The following is a 19,136-nucleotide window of genomic DNA, read 5'->3' on the forward strand; positions in this document are numbered from 1 at the left end:
CGGTTTTTACGAATGGCGCATGCGCTGTCCGTGAACGTATCCCAGTGCCCATGCTCCAAATTAAGCCGCAAATAGTCAATGCTTTTGACGTGAACGTAAATTACGCACAGCCCTATTCGCGAACGACTTACGCAAACGACGTAATCGACGGAAAATTTGACGCTGGCCCGACGTCCATACTTAACATTGGCTACGCCTCATAAAGCAGGGGTAACTTTACGTCGGAAAAAGCCTTACGTAAACGGCGTATCTGTACTGCGACGGCCGGGCGTATGTTCGTGAATAGGCGTATCTAACTGATTTACATATTCTGGGCGTAAATCAGCGTACACGCCCCTAGCGGCCAGCATAAATATGCAGTTAAGATACGACGGCATAGGAGACTTACGCCGGTCGTATCTTAGCAATATTTAAGCGTATCTCAGCTTGAGAATGCGCTTAAATATACAACGGCAGGGATTTGGACTTACAACGGCGTATCTACTTACGCCTGTCGTAAGTCTACCTGAATCTGGCCCAGAAAGTATAATTAGAAAGCATGGGAGTGAATTGTTAAGGGATAAGGTACTAGGGGATGTCCTTCCCCCCTTTCCCTCGTTTGTTTATAAAAAAGCACTTAATTTAAGAGACCTTTTAGCACCAGGTGTACTTGACCCTCCGAATAAACAGAATGGTACTCTTACTCCTTTTCTTACAGGCTTTTATACTTGTGGGAGGTGCTTGGCGTGTAGGACTACCAAGGGATGTAATGTAAAAAAGAAACATGAATTTATTGCTACGGCTACAGGCAAAACACATACAATTAAAGATTTTATAACTTGTTACTCTGAGGGGGTGGTATATTTGTTGGATTGCTCATGCAAACTCAAATATATGGATCATACATCTAGACCCCCATTGGTAAGGGTGCGTGAGCACAGCAAAAGCATTAGAAAAGGGAGGAGAGAATATTGTGCCTCTAAACATTTTAGAGAGGTACATGATAGGAACCCAAACCAACTTTAATTTTGGGCGATTGAAAAGGTTAAACATCATTGGATGGGGGGGGGGCAACTATCAGACAATTAAGCCAATGTTTTTATGGGGTACTTGCATATTAAATGATTTTAATATAACATTTTTTATGCTATGTTTTTAAAATATTTTTTTGGACGTATTTTTATAAATGTCTTTTAGATTTTTTTTTAGATAAATTGAATTATAATATTTGTTAGCTGGCTTATTGGTATTAGATATATTTTTAATAATAAATAACTTGTTGTAGGTCATTACATTTTTAGGAATATTAATTGTTTGTATCAAGGGGTCATTCTATATGAGTTTATATGATTATGTTATCTATAGAGGTTTTGTATGTTAATATTTCGGGTTTAGTATGCAACAGGACATCGCCACGGAAATTAGCGGTGGATATGTATGAAAACGCTGTGTATTTAAACAAATTTATTTTGTCTGCCTTGGTGACACACTCTCCTACTCAGCTAATTTGAGTTCCTGGGGACATAAGAAGTGGGTGTCCCTTGAGCCTGTAGATGGCCGTGGTGACGCCTGGAAGGTTATATTAAGACTCATACAAATAGGCCTCACCCATCTACTGAGGAAGCCCAATGAGAGGGTGAATCGTGAATAGAGGGGAGAAGCCAAGTCTGTGAGAACATATTAATCACCGTGGGTGAGACCTGCACTTAAACAAGCCAATAGCAACAGAGAAACACTATGGTAGTTGTGTTTGTTGTTCCATGTTACAAAACCACACTGATTAAAGAGGAGCTGAACCTGAGTGAGAATTCTCTGGAATCAGCTGAAGTGATGCCACCAGCGTGAACAGGCAGTCTAAGGAGCATTAGATTCTTACCACCAATAACTCGAGAAAAATAAAGAAATGAGGAGGATTTGAATGCAAGATCTTTTCTATGAGTTTTTAACTCATCCTTGAGGTGAGCGGGCATTTTGGCTGGTGATGGTGAGCATTATACTCAAGAGAGAGAGGATTTGCACAGCAGTGTTTCTGTTTACAACACATTTTATGAGAAAAAATTTTAAGAAAATACAGGAGTTGTTTTTTCACTATTATTATTATTATTATTATTATTATTATTATTATTATTATTATGTTATTATGTCTTCAATATATTTTTGAGTGGTCACACAAGGACTGACTAGAGTGTGAGACAATCACTATTAATAAGCATTGTATACTTTATATTTGTATGTATATTTTAGAGTTTATTCCATACCGCTGCACTATTTAACAATTATTATAGTCTATATTGGGTGTGGTGAATCACTGAGAGTGTCACAGCAGCTGTGGAGATATTGTAATTTATTATTACTATTAACATTTATATTTGGATTTATGTTAGTATTTTGGCGCTAATTGCTTTTTTCACAAGACCTAGTAGATGATAGGGTCAGCACTGGCATGCAATGCCAAGCTGCTGCTAACTAAGCAAACAGAATATTGGCATGCATTAAAAAGAGTATTAGCTCCTAAATTGATAATTCTCCCGCTCTACAAGACTTTGGTCCGGCTGCACCTAGAGTATGCTGTCCAGTCCTGGGCACCAGTCCTCAGGAAGCATGTACTCATAATAGAGCAAGTACAAAGAAGGGCAACAAAGTTAATAAAGGGTCTGGAGGATATCAGTTATGAGGAAAGGTTGCAAGCACTGAACTTATTCTCTCTGTAGAAGAGACGCTTGAGAGGGGATATGATTTCAATGTACAAATAATGTTCTGGCTAGACATGTGCATTAATTTTCAAATGCATTTTCGTCTGAATTTTAAGGATTTTCGCGTTCATTTTAACAAAAGATAACGCACGCGCAGAATCCGAAATCCGAATGATCCGACATAAAAAATGCTTTATTTTTGTTTCATTGCGACAACAGTTCTATATAGATAAAAGATTCGACCTGACGGTGACAATAGCGATCTGTGTCTATCGAATCTGTGGTTGAATTCTAGTGTTGGTTGACTAGTAATAATAATTAATAAATATAATTATTACTAGTCATACAACATTAGAATTCTACTATAGCTTGTGGGCCGGGCATTCAACCGGAAATGTACGATTGCAGCATCGTACAATTTAGCTTCTTCATCGAATCTTCTTAGAACATTCGACAGACACCATAAGCCTTCAATTGACAGATTCGACCTTAATTTCAATTTTCCGACTAATGCATTTTTTAACGAAACAAAATAAATAAAAACAAACTTTGGGAGTAACTTTATCAATTTATCTTTCGGACGCAACCGAAATTCTGAAACAAAATATTTCACTGTGCACATGTGGTGAGTGGTGACCCCATAATAGGGATAAAACTTTTTCGCAGAAGGGAGTTAACTGCTTGCCGACAGCCGCCGCAGTTATACAGCGGCAGGTCGGCTCCCCTGCGCGAGAGCCGTATGCTATACGTCAGCTATCGCGCAGGCCACTAGGGGACCATGCGCATGCCCGGCGGGGCCGCGATCGCGCCAGGCACATGCGATCGCTCGTTACAGAGTGAGGACCTGGAGCTGTGTGTTTACACACACAGCTCCCGGTCCTGTCAGGGAGAGAAATGCTGATATTATGTTCATACAATGTATGAACAGAAGATCAGTTATTTCCCCTAGTGAGGCCACCCCTCCTACAGTTAGAACACACCCAGGGAACATACTTAACCCCTTCCCCACCCCTAGTGTTATAGCACTGATCGCTATAAAAATGCCAATGGTCCCAAAAATGTGTCAAAAGTGTCCGAAGTGGTCCGCCCATAATGTCGCAGAACCGAAAAAAAATCACTGATCGCCGCCATTACTAGTAAAAAAAATAAAATTTATAAAAATACCCCCTATTTTGTGAACGCTATTACTTTTACGCAAACCAATCAATAAACGCTTATTGCGATTTTTTTAATGAAAAATATGTAGAAGAATACGTATCGGCTTAAACTGAGGTAAAAAAATTTTTTTTTATATATTTTTGGGGGATATTTATTACAGCAAAAAGTAAAAAATATGATTTTTTTTTCAAATTGTCGCTCTATTTTTGTTTATGGCGCAAAAACTAAAAAAACGCAGAGGTATCTAATACCACAAAAAGAAAGCTCTATTTGTGGGAAAAGGGGACACCAATGTTGTTTGGGAGCCACGTCGCACGACCGCGCAATTGTCAGTTAAAGCGACGCAGTGCCGAATCACAAAAAGTGCTCTGGTCTTTGACCAGCAATATGGTCCGGGGGTTAAGTGGTTAACAAGACATGTTTCTACTTGTTAAACTTAGAAGAAAAGAGGTTTAACCTTAACCTCCCTGATGGTATGATTAAGTCAGATTTTTGTGATTTTTGTGCATCAAAGCGTTACACTGTTTCGCATAGAAATTTGGCGTTTTATATTGTAGGCCTGTAATTCTTAGGAATAACTCACTTAAAGGGGTTGTAAAGGTAAAAAAAAAATGTTTCCCTAAATAGCTTCCTTTACCTTAGTGCAGTCCTCCTTCACTTACCTCATCCTTCGATTTTGCTTTTAAATGTCCTTATTTCTTCTGAGAAATCCTCACTTCCTGTTCATCTGCCTGTAACTCCACACAGTAATGCAAGGCTTTTTCCCTGGTGTGGAGAAAGCCTCTTGAGGGGGGAGGGGGCGAGCAGAATAGTCAGGATGTCCACTAACACACAGCTCCTTTCTCTATCTGCGAAGTAGAGAGCGTCCTGACCCTCCTTCTCGCCCCCTCCCCCCTCCACACCAGGGAGAAAGCCTCACATTACTGTAGCAATTAGGCATATGTAATGTGTTTAGTGATAATCTGTGGCAACCCCATACTGACTACACTGTAAGGGCCAGGTTTGATAAAAGCCAATGGGCCAGATTCACAAAGAGATACGACGGTGTATCTCCTGATACGCTGTCGTATCTCCTGATACGCCGTCGTATCTATGCAACTGATTCATAGAATCAGTTATGTATTGATATCCTTAAGATCCGACAGGTGTAAGGCCTCGTACACACTGCCGAGTTTCTCGGCAAAAACCAGCAAGAAGCTTGCTGTTTTTTTTTTTTGCAGAGGAAACCTGTCGTGTGTACACTTTTCAATGAGGAAACCGCCGAGGATCTCATCGGGCCAAAAATAAAGCATGTCTTCTTTTTCCCCGACGGCAATGGGAAAATTTGGCTCGCCGAGATCCTCTGCGGTTTCACAAGGAACTCGACGAACAAAACGATGTGTTTTGCCCGTCGAGTTTCTCGGCCGTGTGTACGAGGCCTAACTGTGTTACACCGTCGGATCTTAGGCTGCAATTCCAGGCCGGCCGCTAGGTGGCGTTTTAGTTTATTTACGCGATGAATATGCAAATTAGGAGATACGCTGATTCAGAAACGAACGACCGCCCGGCGCTTTTTTTTTACGTCGTTTGCGTTCGGCTTTTTCCGGCGGATAGTTACCCCTGGGTCTATGAGGCGCAGCCAATGTTAAGTATGGCCGTCGTTCCTGCGTCGCAATTTAAAAATTTTACGTCGTTTGCATAACTCGTCCGTGAATGGGGCTGGACGCCATTTACGTTCATGTCGAAACCAATGACGTCCTTGCGACGTCATTTAGCGCAATGCACGCTGGGTAAATTTGCGGACGACGCATGCGCTGTTCGATCGGCGCGGGAACGCGCCTGATTTAAATACTACACGCCCCCTAGCCGCGGAATTTGAATTCCGCCGGGGGATTTACGATACGCCTCCGCAAGTTTTGAGGTAAGTGCTTTGTGAATTAACCGCTTGCCTCAAAAACTTGCGGCGGCGGATCTTAAATCAGATAGGATACGCGGATCTAAAGATCCGCTAACCTATGTGAATCTGGCCCAATGAGTGTATGTGTATGTTTTTGCACCGTAAGAGGAGATTCAATTAATAGAAACAAGGAAAATTGCACATAAAGCAGCAGGTAAAACATTGCAGATATTGCTCTAGCTGCAATCAGAGCCAGGAGCTACCATATGAGCCACCTTGCAGACCTGTTTTAATATCCATGTAAAAATGTGCCGTGTTTTCATGTTGTTTTATTTTGATTTACATGTCTCATACTGTTTACTTTGGATTATTACTGTGTTAACTCAATAGTGCCACAGCCAGCATATTTGGACCAAGCCTTAGTTGCTAACAGGGGAAATATTGAACTAGTAATGCACAACATCATGTTCTAACGCAGTTTGATGAGTCTGTGAATTTCATTAACAATTCTCCATTCCCTAATAATCTTAACACAATAAAAAGTCTGAGAGAACAAAACTTTATATTCTCTCAAATGACATTTACTTGTGCGAGTATAATAATTAAAAAGTTGTAAAAAAAAAAGTTAATGGAAACAGGACATGATGGCAATTAAAACCTACTGGCCGTTCCCGTCTTCCACTTTTCAAGACCTAGACCTTTCCTATGTCATGATAATCTAATTTCAACTGCTTCTTAAATCAGGATAAAAAAAAATAAAGAAAACTCTACATCTCCTAGCTGTTACTTTGTGGTCATCCTTATCAATAATAATTGTATGGATGGTACATTTTCCCTACAGCCGCTAAAGATGAGCAAACAGGACAACACTTCTTGCACAGTTGACCAATATGTCTCTATAATGATAGCTATGTAGTAACTATGTAATATTTTGGGCTATGTGTCCGAGAAGCCCTTGTAGCTAACTAATCACGTGGACCTGCATGGGATTGAAGAGAGCCATACAACAGTGAAAACTATATAACAGCTGAAAGTCCTTGTGTCAATCAATGGGCAGTGGTTTTATTGGACAAGACAACCACAGTACAGTACACAGTTGGCTTAACCAAACCAGCAGTAAAGGATGCTTGACTGGATTAAGTTGCTTTATACAGACAGCCAAGGGGGTTGCTTGTCAAAAACTAAAAATGGCTTAGAGGAGGGTTCAAAACTGTGCTATTGGGATAAGAGAAATAAAGCAAGATTATTAGAAGGGCAACATCTTTTGATATTACATGCAGCTTACACTTTCAGCTGTTTCTTTTTTTTTAGCCAATCACAGGCATTTGTTACTTTTTCTTAACTTACTTCTTTAAATGATGGCATTCACTGCATGAATCTATGTTATTGTTGCCGGCCGCTGCCGCCGACTATTCTGATGGCCGGACGTTGAGCGCCGGCCACCTGAATAACGGCAGCTGGTTGGCTGTGCGGAAGTGCCTATCAGAGCCAGCGGCTCTGATAGGCTTTCCGAGTACAGCCCTCGGCTCCCGAAAAACTTATCTAAGGGACGTGCGGGTGGTGCGTTCCTTAGATAAGACTGACAGGCGTCTCAGCCAATCAGGTTCACCGGTTCTGGTTACCGGTAACCTGATTGGCTGAAGCGTCATCGAGGGCGGGAGAAGACATCGAGGGACGTGGAAGGAGGATGGCTGACCTAATCCCCAGAAAGGTAAGTGCCGGGTGGGGCATTATACAGGGCACAGTGGCATCAATGGGCACAGTGGTGACAATGGGCACAGTGACATCAATGGGCACAGTGGCAACAATGGGCACAGTGGCGACAATTGGCACAGTGGCTGCATTTGATGGCATGGCACAGTGGCTGCGTTTGATGGCATGGCACAGTGGTGACAATTGATGGCACAGTGGCTGCATTTGATGGCATGGCACAGTGGTGACAATTGATGGCACAGTGGCTGCGTTTGATGGCATGGCACAGTGGTGACAACTGATAGCACAGTGGCTGTGTTTGATGGCATGGCACAGTGACTGCGTTTAATGGCATGGCACAGTGGTGACAATTGATGGCACAGTGGCTGCATTTGATGGCATGGCACAATGGCTGCATTTTATGGCATGGCACAGTGGTGACAATTGATGGCACTGTGGCTGCATTTGATGGCATGGCACAGTGACTGCATTTGATGGCATGGCACAGTGGTGACAATTGATGGCACAGTGGCTGCGTTTGATGGCATGGCACAGTGGTGACAATTAATGGCACAGTGGCTGCATTTGATGGGCCCAGTGGCTGCATTTGATGGGCACAGTGGATGCATTTGATGGGCACAGTGAGGCTGCAATTGTTTTTTTTTTGTTTGTTTTTTTGTTTTGCGCCCCCCCCCCCCCAAAAAAAAAATTTGAGCACCAGCCGCCAATGCATGGCTGTCCACCTAAACTGAGAGGCCGAACAAGGAGAGCATTCATCAGAAAAGCAGTAAAGAGGCCCATGGTAACTCTAAGGCCCCATACACACGGGAGGATTTATCCGCGGATACGGTCCAGCGGACCGTTTCCGCGGATAAATCCTCTCGAGGATTTCAGCAGATTTCTCTGCGATGGAGTGTACTCACCATCGCATTGAAATCCGCGCCGAAATCCTCTGGCGATGACGTGTCGCACCGTCGCCGCGATTGTGACGCGGCGACGTGCGCGACGCTGTCATATAAGGAATTCCACGCATGCGTCGAATCATTACGACGCATGCGGGGGATCCCTTCGGACGGATGGATCCGGTGAGTCTGTACAGACCAGCGGATCCATCTGTTGGGATGGACTCCAGCAGATGGATATGTTCTGCATGTCAGCAAATATCCGATCTGCTGGAATCCATCCCAGGGGAGATATATCCGCAGAAAAAGATCCGCTGGCGTGTACACACCATAGGATCTATCCGCTGAAACCCATTTGCTGGGATTTATCTGCGGATGGATTCTATGGTGTGTACGGGGCCTAAAGGGGCTGCAGAGATCCACAGCTCAGGTGGAAGAATCTGTCCACAGGACAACTATTAGTCGTGCACTCCACAAATCTGGCTTTTGTGGAAGAGTAGCAAGAAGAAAGACATTATTGAAAGAAAGCCATGAGAAGTCCCATTTGCAGTTTGCGAGAAGCCATGTGAGGGACACAGCAAACATGTGGAAGAAGGTGCTCTGGTCAGATGAGACCAACATTGAACTTTTTGGCCTAAAAGCAAAATGCTATGTGTGGTGGAAAACTAACACTGCACATCAGCCTGAACACATCAATCCCACTGTGGAACATGGTGATGGCAGCATCATGTTGTGGGATGCTGGAGCCAAATACAGGGCAATCTCAGAAGAAAACCTGTTAGAGTGCCAAAGACTTGAGACTGGGGAAGAGGTTCACCTTCCAGCAGGTCAACAACCCTAAACATACAGCCAAAGCTACAATGGAATGGTTTAGAACAAAGCATATTCATGTGTTAGAATGGCCCAGTCAAAGTCCAGACCTAAATTTAATTGAGAATCTGTGACAAGACTTGAAAAATTCTGTTCACATATGATCTCCACCCAATCTGACAGAGCTTGAGCTATTTTGCAAAGAAAAATTATCAAAAATGTCCCTCTCTAGATGTGCAAAGCTGGTGGAGACATATCCAAAAAAACTTGCAGCTGTAATTGCAGCAAAAGGTGGTTCTACAAAGTATTGACTCAAGTATTGAAACATTTTGAAAAACATTTATCATCTTCCTCCCACTTCTCAACTATGTGCTTATTTGTGTTGGCTTATCACATAAAATCCCAATAAAATCAATTTATGTTTTTGGTTGTAACATGACAAAATGTGGAAAATGTCCAGGGGTATGAATACGTTTTCAAGGCAATGTATAGCTGTCGCTCTTAGCTAATAAATACTTCCCATAGGCATGTATCCTCTTAAAAAAAAAAAACTCTTTACACAAACTAAACATTCTCTGTCCTTTGTAAATAAGACTACAAAAATACTGTAACAACAACAGCTATTTTATCTATGTTACTGTATTACTCTGAGCATTTAAGACACAGGGGGTTGATCTACTAAAGGCAAATAGGCGGCCAGTGGTATTTTTTTTTCTTTTGCTTTTAGTAAATTAACTTCATAAACAATTATTTTTTTGCATAATTGCCTTAATGCTGTGTTGGGCAAAGAATAGCACACCTGTTGTGCATTTGTGAAAGTCTTAAAAGCAGAGAGACAAATAGGCATTTTAAGTAGAAAAAAAAAAAGTATAGAAATTCAAACGGAGTATGACTATGTACAGTCAAATGTTCATGCACATGTACATTTGTTCCGTGTGAATGTGGCAAAAAGAAAATGCTATTAGGCTATTCCTTGTCCCTGTGCTAAATGAATGCTTTTCATTGATTTTAAAAGGGAAATACAACATTTGGCCACTAGATTGAGCTAAGTATCACAGGCTCTTCTGAGTCTAACTGATCCATAGATGCAGAAGCCTGAGACCTTCTGACATCTCTGCTAAGCCGTTGACATGAGGGTGTGGCCCCTCTTCTACAAGTGGGGGACTGTTTGCAGGAGTACCCTGGTATTCTTTCCTTTTTGGATGCTCATGATACCCCCTTTAACTCACAGGCTCCTTTAAGCTGGAAACTCCTTGTTCACTTAACTCGAATAATGCTTATTTTTAGTATTCCCTCTCACAGAGTCAGTTGGGGCCAGTTTTCATTACTCCCTCTTTGTGACTAGGGATGAACTGAACATATCTCGGTTTTGTTGGAGGCAGGTTCACAAAACATGACTAAATTTAGTAGATGATAAAATCAGTAACCACCATTTTTTTAGGCAAATACGCAAAGGATTGTCAAACAAATTATTTTCCCTAGGGGACATGTACCAAAGCAGAATTTTAAAAAAAGGCAATTTTTTAAAGCATGCATGGAAATCCGACAAGCATGGTGGTGAGCACCCCTGCACAACCCCACTACCATGTTTCCCAGGCTCTGCTGTTTCACCTGTGGGTACAGGACTCTTATGACAGGAGTCACTGGGTAGAGGGCCAGGGGAACAGTGAACATTCATTCACTGATTACCCCTAGCTAGAATGAACATGTAACAAAGTAACATTATGTTGCTTCCAGGTTTGGTTGTCACTTTCCTTGGCCTCTGTGATCAGTTAACAAGCTAATAGAGTATAATCTGCACTCCATTAGCTTTAGTGGCAAGCAGGGGAGGACATCAGGTGTTGAATAGGTCCCTGGCAAGCCCCCCCCCCAAATTGACCTTGTATGGTTCAACTTGGGGGGGGGGGGGTTCAGCATGTGGCCTTATATGGTTCAAGATCAGAGGACCCATGCTCATCCCCCCTTTACTGGTCAGACAAGCTGCATGCTCAGATGAGGATCTATTATGAAATTTATGTGGGGTACATGCTTTTTTCCTGCTTACCGTTCTGAATGGAGTAAGCACATTCATCACGCTGTGACAGATAGAAAAGCGCGAATCGTCTTTTACTAACACGGAATCAGCTAAAGCAGCCCAAAAGTGAATGGAACTTCCCCTTTATAGTGCCGTCGTACGTGTTGTACGTCAGCGCGCTTTGCTAGATCATTTTTTAAAAACAATGGTGTGTGGGCAACATCGTTTTTAATGATGAAGTTGGGAAAACGTCGTTTTTTAGACATGCTGAAAAACAACGTTTTCTTTCATGCTGAAAAATGATCGTGTGTACGCGGCATAACACCAATCATATTCTTTTTTCGTTTTGGATATAATAGGAAAACATTTACATTTCCTTCACTTCCTGTCAAAGTAATGCTAGTATGAGCCTTCGTAGAAATGGAACTTGTGAACAATCAATAGGATAGAAAGGCACAGACTGCAATAACAACATTATTAGAAAACTGTTTAAATCTAATGTGTTTTTGTTTGTGTACCTGTTGGATAGATTTATCAATACATCATAGAAATCTTCCTAATAGGAAGACAAAAAACAATATATACCTGACAGATTCTCTAACCTAATGGTGAGCAATTTTATTGATATAGGGGGTCAAGTGTTGTTCTTGGCCTTTAGCAACAAGCCACATACTGGATATTATTCAGTGAATGTAATGCAAAATAAAAAACTGTCAGAGATTGCAGACATTCAACAGAAGGTAGTCAGGGACTGTGAACATGTGATAGAAGTGGTTGGAAACTGGGGACCTGTTTCAGGAGACATTTAGGCCCCTTCCACACCGGGGCGGAAGGTGCGGTGGCGGTATAGCGCCGCTATTTTTATACCGTCGGAATTGCCGTGGAATTGCAATGGAATTGCCGTGGAATTGCAGCTGTATTCGGCCACCAGCGGTGCGGTTTTAACCCCCGCTATCGGCCGAAAGAGGGTTAATACCGCCGGCAATGCTCCTCTGCAGAGGCGCATTGCCGGTGGTATAGCCGCGGTGTCCCATTGTCCCAACACACCGCTCCTTCACCGCTCCAAAGATGCTTCTAGCAGGACTTTTGGAGTGGTCCCGCCAGCGCATCGCCTCAGTGTGAAAGCACTCGGGCTTTCACACTGAGACTGCAGGGCAGGAGTTTTTCAGGCGGTATTTAGGCACTATTTTTAGCGCTAAACCGCCTGAAAAACTCCTCAGTGTGAAAGAGGTCTTATAGACTAGAGACACATTACACAAGATTGCTAGAGATCACTTCTATTATTGCCCCTTTACAAATGAGAGCTTTTACTTGTGTGCTCTCAACAAACCCTGTGAAAATTAAATGCGATTAGTGAAATATTTAGCAAGATCCATTATAGCAGATCTGAAAAAATAAAGAGAGAGCAAGAGAAGGGATAGAGAGCACTAAAAAGGTAACTAGAAGGCGATCTAAAATATACTTTTCCATCACTGACTTGAGTAAGCACCAACAAAAGACCACTGTCTGCAGTAAGGATGAGCTCCAGCGTGTTCGCATAGTACACGTGCAGAGCCCGCCAAGAAGTCTGCACCACGCTGCGCTAATCACAGGCAGGGAGACATTTCCCGATCTCTGCCGCTGAGCATCGGGACAAAGTCTCCCTGGCTGTGATTAGCGCAGCGCCGTGCAGACTTCCTGGCGGGCTCTGCACGTGTACTATGCGAACACACTGGAGCTCATCCTTAGTCTGCAGTAGCCCCAAGGTTAGCACAGTAGGTTTAACACCAATGCCCTAATCTATCCCCATGTATCCAAAATACATACAACCTTTTGGCTGCAGTTCAGCTTTAAGGTGCAATCAACAAAATAATTCCAGCAGATATGGCACTGAGAGTCAACATTTCAGTACCAATGTACCCAGGTGTTCAGGGAAGAACCTAAGGTATTATTAGCAGAAGCAGTGTTAATAAAAGTGTTAAGTATAACTGGTAGACAGAGACCTCAAACTAATCAAGGAATACAAGTACCGGTATGTGTTGAGAAGTAGTCAGACTTTATTAAATGTGCAGACAATTTTTCTTTGTAGGTACTGCACACATACAAATATGCAATCTTCTCTTCTAAAAATGCAAACTTCCCCACACCTGAAACATATTTTTACATTCAAATCATTATATTCAGTATTCAGTATAGCAAAGAGTAGCAATCAAAATGCAGTAAACCTTAGCTATAAAATATATCAGGCTTAATTGGAAAAACAAGACTGAGCCTTGGTAATCTGAAATCATATTTTTTGCAATAGTACTTTATTGCTCTTTGTATTATTAAAGTCACAGAACCAAGCTACAGTTTTACAATAATATCTCATCACAACAGCACAAGTGAAAAAAACGTTTGGCTTATTAAAAGGGAAATTCATTCATTCGTTTTTTTTTAGATACAGTATACATGAAAGTAGGGCTGTTACTGATTAAAATTTTCGTGTTCGATGAATCGATTTTTTTTTAATCGATTAATCAACTTATTTCGATTAATTATAACACACATACAGTTTTTATTTTATTTTTATTAAACTTTAAGATGGATCGGATCATTTTTCGGATCACCACCATATATAGTCCCTACTGTAATATCCACATCTCCCCCCTCCACTGTAATATCCACATCTCCCCCCCCATTTGACCCCAATTTATATACATTACACACTTCTGACCCCTGCATTATATACAGTACATATGCCTGACCCCTGCAGGCTCTAGTTTTAGGATTCTGTTATTAGTGCTATTTTACCACATCTACAATATGGCACTTTGTGGTCTCTTTATTATTGTTTTTTAAATGATGATTAAAATTTCCCCACAAATCACGATCGCTCAATTCTGCAAGTGATTCTAATTTATTATCGCTGTTTTCTAGCTGGTCTAAAACCACTTCTGATGTAAATGGACACTTTTTGGTTGCTATGGACAATCTCCAGTTTCCAGGCAGAAAGAACAGTATTTATAATATAAAACTGGAAGCAGGGCACTGGACAAACCACTAGGGACAAAGGGGATGTGAAACTATTTGATACAGTACTGTATGTATTATATGTTTTTCACTCTTTGAATTTGGCACCAAGCTCCGTCCCCGTGCGTTGCAACGCTCACGGGGAATGGAGCTCAGCACAGTGAATCGAGCGGAGACACGGCTCGCAGACACAGCGGGGAGACATCACTGGATACAGGGGACAAGGTAAATAAGAGCTGTACATGGATCCTGCGATACAATCCCGAGTGTGGCTTTTGGTACTGAAAATTCACCCTGAGCCACACTCGGAAATAACGCTAAGGAGGTTAACTATGGAGGTAACCACTATAGGGGAGGCATGAAGCTGTACCCTGAATAAGGCAAACACTGCAGGTTCTGTAACAGATTGAACCATTTTGCTAAAAGTTGCTGTACCACCTAAAGTACATCTTCTCATAACCTAAAGGACCTCCTTTGGGACATGTGACACGTTCCACCCATTTTTAAAACCATTAACATATTCCAGCAAACGCAGCCTCTCCCCCAAAATCCCCCCTTCCTGTGACAGCGGGCGGGTGTTCCTCTCCTCGCAGCTGCTGTCACATTTTGAAAACAGTGCAGCTGTGCAAGCTCCACCCACACGGTTGTGTCATTCATTAGCGATTTCATGTGAATTAATACCTACAAGTTGCGGCTGAGGGCTTGTAGTTCTCAGTGAGCTGCTCTTGCAGTCCATTGATCGTCCTGTTCTCAGGTAACTGCCTGACTGCATGAGGTATGAGCAGACAGCTTTGTTGAGAGTCTGCAGAAGCCTGAGATTGCACTGGCAATCTGCTGATCATGCAATGATCTGCAAGCTGCTTAGAATTTTTTTTTAGAAATGCAAATTTATTTTTCTTTACATGCAAAAAAAAATGTGCATTTATTATTTCTTAAAAAGGTGAACTTATCCTTTAAAGCAGGTGGATCAGTAGCCTAATGATCTATACATTTATACAATTGGAAAGGATCGGATACATTTTAATCTGTCACTGTGTAACAAAAAAAAATGTCAATATTCTGCTGCTGTTAGACACAGGAGCAAAAGTTTTGAATGCAGCAACTTATTTGAGCAGTTTTGCAACTTGGAATCGCAGGCAGAATTGCAGCGATTCTGCCTACAGTTCCATGTCATGTGGCAATAGGTGCAAAATGGGAATATTCCTGATAGTTTCAAATGTAGTCTTTAAAGAACCAGGAGAACCAGATTTAATTCCCACAGAGTCACATGTGGCTGTACAGGAGTTGCCACATGAGTGAATCCTGAAAAAAGTATTGACCAATAAATAGGACACCAGTAATCTGTTGAATAGGAATAAGCTGAGATTTTGCCTATTAAAGGCACTTTCATACATGTGGACTGTATTTCCGCTTTTTCATCCATCCGTCTACGGATCAAAAAGGGACATACATTGATCCCTATGAGATTACGGGTGTCAGCGGATGCCCTATCTCATCCGGGTCTGCAATACTCCGATTCTGCAGACAGAGGAAAATCCTATTTTTCCACCCATCTGCGGGTGTGAAACCTTTGTCAAGGATTGCTTTCCTGACACAATTTCAGGATTAACCCCATGTCTGCCGCTTGATCCAAATTATAAGTTGAGACATGCAAAACCAGAGAGACTACAAATTTCACATCCTCACCTTTCTCAGCACTCAAGTTAAAGGGACTTGCTGGAGCCTGATGGCTTTTTTATTAACACCACAGAATCACAAATACATGCATTTGATTGGTTCACATTATACATTCACTCCCACTGACCCTCCCACCCTGTAACATCTGTTCTCGGCACAGGCTCACATTTCCAAAGCACATGTCATCTTCATTGTGCACAGTTCATATACAGGGATCTCAAGTCCAAGGTTTCAGGATCCGCGGATAAATCCCAGCGGATAGATCCGGTCGTGTGTACGGGGCCTTATTGTGACAGATACTTTAAAAACATATACGACAAAACTTCATGTAAGGGTAATATCTGCATTGCAACACATACCCACACATACATATGCATATTTATCTTGTATAGATAATGAATATAAAAACAAATAAACAATATAAAAGAGATTAAAAGAATATAAGCAGAGAAAACATTTTAGTGGTTCTTAAATAAAGAATTAGCCTAACTCAAAAATAGGAATTTTAGAATAATCTATCACACCTTCTTTCCTTGCACCAGGTGAAATAAGCCTTCCATGTGCAATAGTAGCTCTTTGCGGGAGGTAGACATCTCAGCTTTTAACAGCATGGGAATTACCAAATCAGGGACATCCATGTCATTAAAGCCAGCAAACGTGAAGTAAGGTGGTAAACTTGTCCTTGGGATCCAAGATCTAGTTGATCTGAGAGCCCACATGGTGTCTTCCAGAAGTTTGATCAGGTCAGAATGCTACAGCATGGACTAGTTTGGAGCTATAAGGATAATTGGAATGCCCAAACTACATCCTATATAGTAGACATGGGAGGGGTTTCAAAAGAGGAAAGGCAAGACTGGTAATGATCCAAAGTTTCATTGTTCTGCCATCTGAAAACAAAACTGACCAGTTTTATTTCCTTTTCCTCATGTCCTTGTCCCCATTCCTGGCCCACCTAAGCCCCATCCCTCCCCCACCTTCTCCCCCTTTTTTTCTCTTTTACCATCTTTCTATTCTTTTCTCTCCCATCTGTCCTTCTTTGCTCTCTTCTCTTTCTCTTATCTTGCTTTCTACCTTTCTCTTTCTTTAGTCCTATTAATGCTTTTTTCGCTGACACGTATATAACATTGGCAGAAGGAAACAAATTTGCTGTGACTAATTCACTAGGAATAGACGTTTTTCAACACACGTATTTGCTGTCGTACATTTCCCTGCCTGGAATGTGGAAGGTGAAAAGGGCTGGAACAAGGAGTTCTGCCCAGGTTATAATCATTTTTACCCCTCTTGCTACAAGGGAGAATTCTGATTACTACATGATGAATAATGTATGCCAATACTGTAGCATTGTCTGACTGGATCCCAATCAGATGACTGTCCAATTGGGGCTACCAGAATTTCAGGGACAAACTAATTGCTTGGAGCTCAGGAAATGAGATTCCTCTAGTGGTCAAGTCTCCTGCACCCACAGGGTGTTTAGGATTACCTCTCAACATTTCAGGCTGACATCCATTGTGACAATCTTTCAAGACAGTAGGAGGAAGGATTCTACGAGGCCTTCGGATCGTAGGTGTAATACTTCGGCGCCCGCTGGGTGTAGTTCGCGTCGTTTTCCGCGTCGGGTATGCTTATTAGCTGTTTACGGCGATTCACGAAAGGTACGCGCGGCCGTCGCATTCTCTTACGTCGTCGCTAGTCGGCTTTTCCCGGCGTATAGTTAAAGCTGGTATTTTCGTGGTCTATCTTTAGACTTGCCATGTTAAAGTATGGCCGTCTTTTCCGCGTCGAATTTCAATTATTTTTTTTGCGTAAGTCGTCCGTGAATAGGAAAGGACGTAACTCACGTCGGCGTTCAAAAAATGACGTCGGTGCGACGTCATTTCGCACAAAGCACGGCGGGAAATTTCAAAACGGAGCATGCGCAGTACGTTCGGCGCGGGAACGCGCCTAATTTAAATGATACACGCCCCATTTGAATTAGGCGGGCTTGCGCCGGATGGATTTACGCTATGCCGCCGCAAGTTTATAGGCAAGTGCTTTGTGAATCAAGCACTTGCCCATAAAACTTGCGGCGGTGTAATGTAAATGCAATACGTTACGCCGCCGGAATTCTACGTGAATCTGGCCCCATGTCTCTTACTCAGGTATCCAAGATGCTTTCAGACCAGGTGTCTGGAAAGGCCAATGGATGTCTGCCCACTTTGAAAAGTGGGGGCACCCCTTAATGCTGAAGAAAACTTGTCTGTACGTTTTGGAGATTTAATTGCAGGTTGCAATTGAACTGGTCTGGGGCAAGTGAGTATTTTACTGCAAGTGACATCCTTTATCAATGTGTGCAAGGAATTAACAAAGAGACATTTACCAATAAATGTTTTTTAACTTTGCTGCTCCACAGATCAACATTTCACCCGAATAGTTCTCCACAGATAGGAGACTCATTCAGCATTTATCGAGATTTACTTGCTTTTTTTGTCCTGCTTACCAATGTCACCAATAATGAAAGTAACGGCAAATTCAAAATTTTGAGTTGCCATAAGAAAAGGAGGTAAGGGGAAATCTTCCACTGAAGACTTGGGTATGACCTGAGAAAAGCATACTCTATCACAAGTCTGCTAGGTATTAAAAAAAGTAAGAAGAAGCAAAGAAGGTTGGTGCTTTAATTGTTGATAATTTATTAATCTAAACTTATTGTTTCCTACAAGGTGAAGGAAAGGGAAATTAGCCCTATTGTATGTGTTGCCACAAAATAAAAAAAAAATGTTGTGTACCTATATGACATATGCATATAAAATCAAAATTATCTAAGGAAATGGCATCTCAGGAAATTCTAAAAGATATATATTATGCCCCGTACACACCATCACTTTATGTGATGAAAAAAAACGACACTTTCTGTGAAGTAAAAAATGACGTTTTTGAAACTTCAATTTTCAAAGACGAAGTTGCCTACACACCATCGTTTTTCTCACAATGTTCTTGCAAAGTGAGGTTACGTTCCACCACGTTTTACCATTGAAGTAGCTTCTGGGCATGCGTGGATGAAAAAACGTCTTACAAAACGACGTTTTTTGCTACACACGGTCAATTTCTGTGAAGTAAAAAGTGCACTTTTGAAAAACGACACATAAAATTGAAGCATGCTTCAATTTTTTTTGGTCGTTTTTTACAAGACATAAAACGACGTTTTCCCCCACACACAGTCAATTAAAGTGACGTTTTTAAAAACGTCATTTTTTTTCATCACATAAAGTGATGGTGTGTACGCGGCATTAGACTCTCTCTAGAGTAATGTAATTTTCAGAGCTGCCACTCGAGGTTGCCATTGAGTTATTCCAGTTATAATTGATTTT

This window comes from Rana temporaria, chromosome 2, assembly GCF_905171775.1.
Source record: "Rana temporaria chromosome 2, aRanTem1.1, whole genome shotgun sequence".
Lineage (NCBI taxonomy): Eukaryota > Metazoa > Chordata > Amphibia > Anura > Ranidae > Rana > Rana temporaria.